Consider the following 11,092-nt stretch of genomic DNA (forward strand, 5'->3'; position numbering starts at 1 on the left):
ATGTTTTTTGCAACACAAGTTGCGAACACAGACCACAACCGAACTTCCTCCATTTGTATATTTGAAAATAACTGAATTAAATTTTTGACGTTTACGGGGAGCGTAGTCGCTTGCTACTGATTTCTTTTCTACATCGACAGATAGCGGGCGAGTAATAGATTGGGGTTTGTGTCGTGTGAACACACCACATTTGCAGCGATCTTTTGCATGTACAGACATCTGCGCCGATGTCTGCGCAGACAGATCGTTCGTATGGAACGGGCATTAGACTGTAGTGTTTACGTTCTGTCTGTCCCGTCTCGTCGTTTATGAATCGATCTTTCATTCGTGTTTCCTTGAGTAATAGACTTTGGAAATTGCTTGCATTAATATCTCTGTAGTATATGTCATTTCTGATATGTTTTGAAATTGGGCGGGCTTTACAGCTGTACTGAAATCGTAAGCAACAAATCATTGAGGATATAAGAAAGCTTCATCGTAATTTGATTGAACTATAGTTACTAAGTACTCAAAGTTTATTTGCTTTTCCACAGTTACATATAGGCAAAATAGTGTATCAACTAGCCTTGTTTTTCTTTATTTGTTACAGTTATTATGGAAGAAGCCGTGTCATCAAACTTAGATGTTTCTAAAGTTTCGAACTGTAACGTAATCTCGCCTGATAAAAATCTTCCAAGAAGGAAGTCATCAATTTTTAATCGGAGGAGCACGCTAATGGGTGATGAAAACATGCAATGTGATGGTTCATCAAGCGAAATAATTGATAGATCTAAAAGTGAATCAGATTTTAATGTAGAGACGTACCTTGCTTGTCTGAAAAAAGAAGTGTCGGACTGGAAAACTATGTATGAGGAAAGAAAGAAAGCTAGAACACTGGCAAGAGAACGGCAACGCTTGAAGAATGTTGTAACCAGTGAGGAAGTATATGCCATTTTCAACGAAGAGGATACACAGTTTGTCCGAGGTCGTCCAGATTATAATAGGATGGGAAGAGATGCGATTGTAGCGATGGAAAAATTCTCCATTGCCTTACAAACTGCGATTTGTGTCGAAAAGTCTTCACAGTTGGTTATAAATTATGTACAGGAAACTGAAACAGACTTGCGTAAGAAGATAATTGAATTGTCTGTTTTGGAATGATTTTCTGAAGTAAGGAAAGAGTGAAAGTGTTACATCTCTGTGCTTTGCTATTTATTGTCTCACCGTATTGTGCGTTAAAGAATTGTCTTGATTGGTGTTTAGTATGAAATAGCGTTTTCACTTCTTATTGTAAAGTTCAGAGTTCGGCTCACTGCATTACTCGTAAAAGGTTGTAAGTTCCGACGAACATGAAATTTGTGTAATCGATTTATGTACATCTTGATCTACACATTAGTGTATTAAACAGCATACAGTTTGGTCTCTCTTTCACCCAATACATTCTGCAAAAGTAAGGTAAGCATGCATGTAATCCTTTGCTGTTTTAGTAAGTGCACTTAATCGGAATGATTGTGTTTCAATTTTCATGTTATAGAAATTCAAAGACGATCTTTGTAACAACAAAGAGCGTTACATATTTATAAACGTTTCATCCGGCTGTACCTTAACAATTTTTTAAATGGTTTACTGAAGATATAATTTGAAGAAAATAGATGACAGTAATGTAATTGTGTGTACAATGTAAAAGAAATGGCTCAGAATAACATGTTTTAAGTAGATCAGCTTTCGTTATTAAGTTTACTATCATTTGATTTTAATTGGTTTTCTTTGCTGCAGTGCTAGTAAACGTTAGCAATATTACTCGTAAGATGTAATGATGACTAATAGCTGCTACTGTTCATTGTAAACTTCTTCTTTTGTTCTGGACTTTTTAATATTTCCAGTCTGTATATATCAGGACCTTTTATCTCTAGTGTTTTGTGTCTGTTAATTGCTAATTATGGCAATAAAACAATAAAGTGTACAATGCCACTGTGGAAGCAATTAAAGAATGTTGTGTATGGACTCTTTGTGCAACAATAATTAGTTCATGTTCCTTGAGGGGCATTACCTGAGATACCTTCTTGGAAATGAAAGATTAGCATTTACAAATAAACTCCTTTGATTGTTTTTTCTTTGGTCCCATTTGATCACATAACACACAGTTTGTGTACTGGTAATGTAGCACAGGTGAACTTAACCTAAGATCTTAAAATATTTAGCTTTCATTTTACAACATAAAACAACATGAATTATTTACATACATCATACTACAATAATTTAATTGCTTACAGTATGTACATACAAGTAATAACAGCATCTGTTATTGCTTACATGTATTTGCCTCTACAAAATAAAATTATTTGTCCAGTAAGAAGTTTCTTGGTTGAGCTTGCACTCCTGCTATGTTTTAGACTCGTAGGAAGATGCTTTACCTATTGTACATCTGAGTAGCACAATCTGTCCAGGCATGGCTGGTGAATGACGAAGACCTGGTAATAATGAGGACCTTCTACAGAAGCTCTGTGGGGCATACTTCTCAGTTGGCCTTTGGGTCATTCCATACCAAGTGGTCCAGAAAAGAAATAATTGGTAGCTTGACCATCTCAACAAATTTGATATTTCCTGGGTGAATGCCATAATGTTTCGTGACCTCAAAAGTTTTTTAAATATTATTTGTTTATTTATTTATTTATTTATTTATTTATTTTTTGAAAGCATTTGTGGTTTTTAATTATTCAGTAGTGGGTTGCCCTAGGCCTTTCAAATGAAAAGCATTACATTCAGCACACTCTGGCCTACAAATTAAAACCATCACTGAGCTGAATGTATTCCTTAATATACTTTCAATAGCTCAAAGTTATTGGTTACAAATAAACAGACTCAATTTCTGAACAGTAGTTTTCTGCAGGAGGAGTAATTTCTCAGCCTTAATATTTCTTTTGCGGTTATGCTGTACAGTATAGTTACTATGCCTCTTTAGAGTATCACTGGAGAGAAGCTTGCACTATTTTTAAGAAAAAAAATTATTTTGGCCTAAAATCTCTCTTCAATCTGGTGTGCAAGGTGTATGATACAGGCAGAATACCCTCAGACTTCAGGAAGAATGGAGCAATTCCAGAAAGGCAGGTGCTGACAGGCGAGAATACTAATATGAATTCTTTACAGTACAATGGAAAAACTGGTAGAAGCCGACCACAGGGAAGGTCAGTTTAGAGTGCGAAGAAATGTTGGCGCAGACGAGGCAATAATGGCCTTATGACTAATCTTAGAAGATAGGTTAACAAAAGACATACCTACATTTATAGCATTTGTGGACTTAGAGAATGTTTTTGACAGTGTTGACTGGAATACTGTCTTTGAAATTGTGAAGGTATCGTGCAAAGTACAGGAGTAAAAGTCTACTTGTAATTTGTACAGAAACCAGATGGGGGTGCTCCAGAAGAATGCTGATGATTAGGTGGATGGATCACAAATCTAATGAGGTTTTAAATAGAACTAGGGAGAAAAGAAATTTGTGGCACTACCTGACTACAAGAAGGCGTCGGCTGTAGGACACATTCTGGGTAATTTCATCTTAAATCATATAGGGCAAGAGTGACTTGTGACATCACTGTTTCAAAGTATGCTGAAAAAAATATATGCTGAAATTCCACATACCTCTCCAAAACTACACTGTTTTGATTTTCTGATGTGATCTTAAAATACTGCAGACCTCTGTAAATGAGAGTATTTGTGAAAATTTAACAAAAGGGAAAACTGAAAAATTATAATAATGAAACCAAAATAAATAGAGATTTGAATTTATTTTCAATAAATAATTAGTTCCTGACACTATGAGGCATGTTTAATATGTACACACTTCTGAGCTTCCTTTTTTCCCATAATGATGGGGAACTACTCATTTTATGACCCAATGCCTAACCTCTGCAACAAATTTCTCTAACTCTCCTGTCTTCTTCATCAACTCTCCTCCCTCCCACAATGCTTTGGTTACACCATTGTCACTAACTTGAAAGTGTAATGCTTCACCAGTCATCACTTCAGCATGTGGCGCACTCGTGCAACCAAAATCTATCTTCCAGCTCTTGACATATACGCAAAAGCATCAGGTCCATCTATGTGTACTTCTTTCCTGTGAAATGGCTTATGGCGAAACAAATAAAAAAATCTTTTGTGTTATTGCTGTTGGAGTTTCCCCAAACAGTAAATCCATACTGTTAGTATATTTCAAATAGAGCATGGTACTCTGCACATAGGAGTTGTTTGTTAGCATAATGTGCAAGCTGTTTCATCATAAGTATTATGTTGCTTAATTTGCAATAGGCATTGTCTGTATTTTGGTTGAGTCACTGTAGTGTAGACATAAACACAGTTCTCACCATTGTTTGCAGATTTAATTCTGTACTGATCTTTGAGGTAGCCTGTACTGAGTGTCCCTGAATTCACATCTGCCTCCAGATTCTGTTGTTAAATACTGCTTTTGTTACAGATATATGATTTTATGTGTTGCATTGCATGTTCATGTAAACCATAGCTTTCAATTTTTTCTATAAGTGCTGTATGAATGATTGTGTAAAAAGTTTTAGACAATCCAGGTACAGAGTTTATTTCATGTAATGTATCAATAACAGATTATATTGGGCTTGAGATAATAGTTTCTGTAGAATTTTCTTTTTGGAAACCAAGTTGTGGCATAATCATGGCCCTATGTTTTTCTACGAATCTGATTATCCTATTATACATGTGTATCTCTAGGATTTTTGAGAAACTAGAGATTAAAGATGCTGGTCTGTGGTTGTTTGGGTCATTGGAAATCTCATTCTTGGGATGAGCTGTTGGCTATTTCCAAAAGTTCAGTTATTTCTTCATTCACATGCTTTGTTAAATAATGTGGTATTTCATCAACTCCTCAAGACCTGTTGGAATTTAATTTCTGAATTATTTTTGTGTGTTCCATTTTTTTTACTGGTTCCAGGAACATGGGATGGGATAGTTGCTCAAGTTTTGTAAGGACTTTTGACCCCTGTTTCTTTCTCCCTTTAAATTTTGCACAGCATCTGTAAAATTGTTGTTGAGCTCACACACACATTCACACAAATGCAGCTCACAAACACAATGGCTGCTTCGACCTTGCTTTTCGTAATCGGTCTTTTCAGGGAAGACTGCATGAAAATGATGCATTGGAGTGCTAAAGAGATGCAGCATACTACTCATTTGTGTTTAGTGCGTGCTTTGTTTCAGTCCAGTTTTCTTTCCCATGCTCCGTTTCTCTTGTCTTGCTCTGTATCTGCTTTTGAGCTACTATTTTTGTAGATACAAAACATTAACCTGTGGTGATAAGAGATTACTGTTAGCAAAATGTTTGCTTCACATTGACTATTTTCAATATTAGTGATAATGTTATCAATGATGGTCTGGCTCTGATCAGTTACTTTTCTAGGTACACTTATTATTATCATATTACACTGTAGCAGCATTTCTTTCAATTCTTGTTTTAGTTTCCATTCTTTTCTCATATCTTTGTTGTAGTCTCCACATATTATGACTACCTTCATTCTAAACTACAGCTCTCTCTCTCTCTCTCTCTCTCTCTCTCTCTCTCTCTCTCTCTCTCTCTCTCTCTCTCTCTCTCTCTCTCTCTCTCTCTCACACACACACACACACACACACACACACACACACACACATTTGATCTTGAATCCATCTCAGTCTCGCCATCCAAATTCTTGTCTTAGATTTAGGCTCGTACTGTAGTTGCCATGATGTCCTCATTTTACTCTTAGACTGTTTTCTAGCCACTTCACGTCTTCTCATTTATTCTTTCTTTCTGCCCTAATTCAATTAGTATGCACTCCCTTTCCCTCAGTGAAGGTGTATTCAAACCAACAATAGCAGGCTAATAAAGTAAATTGTAAGAAATAGAAACAATACTTGAAACGACAGCTTGAATCCGTTAGTGAAGATCATAAAACCAATAACATTTGAAAAATGTATGGGATGGTCACCAAAATTTAAAAAAAAATTAATTACAAGGGTGATGTAGGATAAAGATGGCAATACAATTAATGAGCCGTGGACCTTGCCGTTGGTGGGGAGGCTTGCGCGCCTCAGGAATACAGATAGCCGTACCGTAGGTGCAACCACAACAGAGGGGTATCTGTTGAGAGACCAGACAAACGTGTGGTTCCTGAAGAGGGGCAGCATCCTTTTCAATAGTTGTAGGGGCAACAGTCTGGATGATTGACTGATCTGGCCTTGTAACACTAACCAAAACAGCCTTGTTGTGCTGGTACTGCGAACGGCTGAAAGCAAGGGGAAACTACGGCCGTAATATTTCCCGAGGGCATGCAACTATACTGTATGGTTAAATGATGAGGGCCTCCTCTTGGGTAAAATAATCTGGAGGTAAAATAGTCCCCCATTCAGATCTTCGGGTGTCTACTTCTCCGGAGGACGGCGTTATCAGGACAAAAAAAAAAAAAAAACGCGTTCTACAGATCGGAGCGTGGAATGTCAGGTTAGAAAATTTAAAAAGCGAAATGAATAGGTTAAAGTTAGATATAGTGGGAATTAGTGAAGTTCGATGGCAGGAGGAACAAGACTTTTGGTCAGGCGAATACAGGGTTATAAACACAAAATCAAATAGGGGTAATGCAGCAGTAGGAGTGCAAGTGAGCTACTACAAACAGCATAGTGAACACATTATTGTGGCAAAGATAGACACGAAGCCCACGCCTACCACAGTAATACAAGTTTGTATGCCAACTAGCACTGCAGATGATGAAGAAATTGATGAAATGTATGATGAGATAAAAGAAATTATTCAGGTAGTGAAGGGGGGGGGGGGGGAATTTAATACTCATGGGTGACTGGAATTCAACTGCAGGAAAAGGAAGAGAAGGAAACATAGTAAATGAATATGGATTGCGGCTAAGAAATGAAAGAGGAAGCCACCTGGTAGAATTTTGCTTAGAGCATAATTTAATCATAGGTAACACTTGGTTCAAGAATCATAAAAGAAGGTTGTATACATGGAAGAAGCCTGGAGATACTAAAAGGTTTCAGTTAGATTATATAATGGTAAGACAGAGATTTAGGAACCAGGTTTTAAATTGTAAGACATTTCCAGGGGTAGATGTGGACTCTGACCACAATCTATTGGTTATGGCCTGTAGATTAAAACTGCAAAAAGGTGGGAATTTAAGGAGATGGAACCTGGATAAACTGACTAAATGAGAGGTTGTACAGAGTTTCAAGGAAAGCATATGGGAACAATTGACAAGAATGGGGGAAAGAAATACAGTAGAAGAAGAATGGGTAGCTTTGAGGGATGAAGTAGTGAAGGCAGCAGAGGATACAGTAGGTAAAAAGACGAGGGTTGCTAGAAATGCTTTGGTGACAGAAGAAATATTGAACTTAATTGATGCCGTCTGGTTTCTGTACAAATTGTAAATAGCCTTTCGCTCCCAGAATTTTTTTACCCCTGCCACCTTCAGAATTTGAAAGAGAGTATTTCAGTCAACATTGTCAAAAGCTGTCTCCAAGTCTACAAATGCTAGAAACATAGGTTTGCCTTTCCTTAATCTTTCTTCTAAAATACGTCATAAGGTCAGTATTGCCTCACATTGTTCAATATTTCTACGGAATCCAAACTGATCTTCCCCAAGGTCAGCTTCTACCAGTTTTTCCATTCAATTGTAAAGACTTTGTGTTAGTATTTTGCAGCTGTGACTTATTAAACTGATAGTTCGGTAATTTTCAAATCTGTCAACACCTGCTTTCTTCGTGATTGGAATTACTATATTCTTCTTGAAGTCTGAGGGTATTTCGCCTGACTCATACATCTTGCTCACCAGATGCTAGAGTTTTGTCAGGACAGGCTCTCCCAAGGCCGTCAGTAGTTCTAATGGAATGTTGTCTACTCTCGGGGCCTTGATTTGGCTCAGGTCTTTCAATGCTCTGTCAAACTCTTCACGCAGTATCATATCTCCCATTTCATCTTCATCTACATTCTCTTCCATTTCCATAATATTGTCCTCAAGCACACCGCCCTTGTATAGACCCTCTATATACTCCTTCCACCTTTCTGCTTTCCCTTCTTTGCTTAGAACTGGGTTTCCGTCTGAGCTCTTGATATTCATACAAGTGGTTCTCTTTTCTCCAAAGGTCTCTTTAATTTTCCTGTAAGCAGTATCTATACTACCTCTGGTGAGACAAGCCTCTACATCCCTACATTTGTCCTCTAGCCTCTAGCCATCCCTGCTTAGCCATTTTGCACTTCCTGTGGATCTCATTTTTGAGATGTTTGTATTCCTTTTTGCCTGCTTCAATTACTGCATTTTTATATTTTCTCCCGTCATCAATTAAATACAATATTTCTTCTGTTACCCAAGGTTTTCTACTAGGCCTCGTCTTTTTACCTACTTGATCCTCTGCTGCCTTCACTACTTCATCCCTCAGAGCTACCCATTCTTCTTCTGTTGTTTTCCTTTCCCTCATTCCTGTCAGTTGTTGCCTTATGCTCTCCCTGAAACTCTGTACAACCTCTGGTTCTTTCAGTTTATCCAGGTCCCATCTCCTTAAATTCCCACCTTTTTGCAGTTTCTTCAGTTTTAATCTACAGTTCATAACCAATAGATTGTGGTTAGAGTCCACATCTGCCCCTGGAAATGTCTTACAATTTAAAACCTGGTTCCTAAATCTCTGTCTTACCATTATATAATCTATCTGAAACCTTCTAGTATCTCCAGGGTTCTTCAATGTATACAACCTTCTTTCATGATTCTTGAACCAGTTGTTATCTATGATTAAGCTATGCTCTGTGCAAAATTCTACCAGGTGGCTTCCTCTTCATTTCTTAGCCCCAATCCATATTCACCTACTATGTTTCCTTGTCTTCCTTTCCCTGCTGTTGAATTCCAGTCACCCGTGACCTTATATTTTCATCCCCTTTCACTACCTGAATAATTTCTTTTATCTCTTCATACATTTCATCACTTTCTTCATCATCTGCCAAGCTGCTTGGCATATAAACACAAGTTGGCACTGTAGTGCTATGTGCTCTCCCCCTTCCAAAACAAAAACTCAGGAACGGTCTCAATGTGAATGCATTAACAGAGATTAAATGTTACATTTCCTGGACGTACCAAGTGAGGACAGTGAACAATTTATATTGTCTTGTGTGGTTGTGTCACAAGCCAGAAATAACCAGCAAAAGCAGATAAAGGTATTTACACAAACTGGTATCAACCTATTCCTGACTCAGGACCACAGAAAAGAGCCTACATAATTTAGGTATAACTCGCCATTCCAGAAGCCAACAATCCTTGCCATGTACTCATCATTGACTTACTCTTGCACACTCCTAAATTTTTTTGACCATGCTCTGCCAAATCCAACTTTCACATATATTCAGTGAGGATTTAAATACTTGTAAGTGGCTATTGACTGGCAACTTGCAATAATATTTACATATTAAGGTCACTAGTTCGGGGGGTAAAACTGTTTTGTCCCATTTACTTCCTGTGACTGGACAGCACATAACATTTCTGTTTAAACAGTAGAGATTCTCCTTTTCATGCCCCTTTATCTTCTTAATTTCTTCTAACCTAACACTGAGATCCTTATGTTCTGCAATGTCCTTAAACAACCCTGGGAGATGGATGAGTGTAGTCTTGATGAACTTTGCTTAGTGCTGACTGCTTCTTTGGAGTGTCTGCTCACTAAATGGTTCACTGTACTCTTCCCCAAACACATGACTAAAGTTATCCCTTTCATGTATATGACACACTCTAGTAAACTGGAATGTAGAAATCCGAATTGTAACTCTAGAAATATGCCCCGTCCCCTTCATCTCCACACCACCCGACTAATGGCCTGGTTATGAGTTTCTAAGATGAATGGATGTAGCCCCAAACATATAAGGAATTTCTCCAGAGCAAACAACATGGCCAAGGCTTCCAGGTCAAAAACTGAATATTTTGTTTTTGCTCCTGATCAACTGTGAGAGGCACACACTATCAGTCTTCTCCTTATCTTGTGTTCTCATAAAAGAACCCTATGACACCTGACATAGAAGCATCTGTTCAAACTACAAATTCCTGGGAAAAGTAAGGAGTCGTCAACATGGAGGTTGCTGCTAATGCCGTCTTAAGGCCAGGGAGGCGTCTTGTTGGGAAGGAGCTCATTCAAATTTCCGCCCTCTCTTTCTTAATTCATTCAATGAACCTGCCATGTGAGCGAAGTTAGATATGAACTTCTGAAAAAAATTAATCATGCTTATTAACCTTGCCACGGCATGGGACTCTTAGGTGGCATACAATTGTGAATAGCCTCCGTGCTGCTCTGATCAACAATAATACCCTTGCAATAAAGAGTGTGTCCCAGAAACGACAACTGTGATTTGAGCAAACTTTAACATTAACTTTGAACCTTGGCCCCCTTAACCAGCACAAGCCTTTTCAGCTTGCCTAATATGCTTGGAGAAATCTTTGCTGAAGATAACCAAGTCATCCAGGTAGTGACAGATTTAAATTTGATGTCTGACAAAAATATTATCCATCAGATTGGACAATACAGGCACTTCATTCAAGAGCCCAAATGAAACACAGTTAAGATCATGGTGATTCCAATCAGTTGCCAGAGCTATGGCAGGCTCGGAATTTTCGGACAATGGAGTCTGGTAGTAGGTCTGGTTGAGACCCACAGTAGTGGAAACTTTAGCCTTACAAAAGCAGGAGGAACAGCAATGTAGATATGGCAATGGAGTGAACTGTGAAATATATCTTTGTGTTCAAAGAAGGTTAATTTACAACAGGCAGAATCCCCCCATCACCCTTGGGAACCAAAAGTATGGGTGGAGAGTATGCGGAAAAGGAGGACCTAATGATTCCAACCTTAAGCACTTACTCAGTAACCAATTCAAGCTGTTTCATACTTGGAAGAAAGGCCTGTATGATGGATGCTGGATCAAAATATTGTCAGAAGTTCAATCTTTTACTCACTGAATTTAGCAAGCACGAAGACATCACTAAGTACATCTGAAAATGCCAGACATATGTGCCTTACCATACCATGGATCTTGCTGTTGGTGGGGAGGCTTATGTTCATCAGCTATAGAGATAACCATACT

At 38.1% G+C, this 11,092-nt stretch overlaps 1 long non-coding RNA gene across 2 annotated transcripts; it reads left to right on the forward strand.

Annotated features, from left to right (window-relative positions):
- Positions 1-241: 241 nt before the first annotated feature.
- LOC126278589 (uncharacterized) lies at positions 242-2,088 on the forward strand. 2 transcript variants are annotated; one of them, XR_007550726.1, is made up of 2 exons: positions 242-438; positions 590-2,088. It is a non-coding gene; the product is annotated as an uncharacterized LOC126278589 (long non-coding RNA). The 2 variants fall into 2 exon arrangements; XR_007550725.1 differs by having other exon boundaries at positions 253-504.
- The last annotated feature ends 9,004 nt before the right edge of the window (positions 2,089-11,092 follow it).

Source organism: Schistocerca gregaria, chromosome 6 (genome assembly GCF_023897955.1).
Source record: "Schistocerca gregaria isolate iqSchGreg1 chromosome 6, iqSchGreg1.2, whole genome shotgun sequence".
Classification (NCBI taxonomy): domain Eukaryota; kingdom Metazoa; phylum Arthropoda; class Insecta; order Orthoptera; family Acrididae; genus Schistocerca; species Schistocerca gregaria.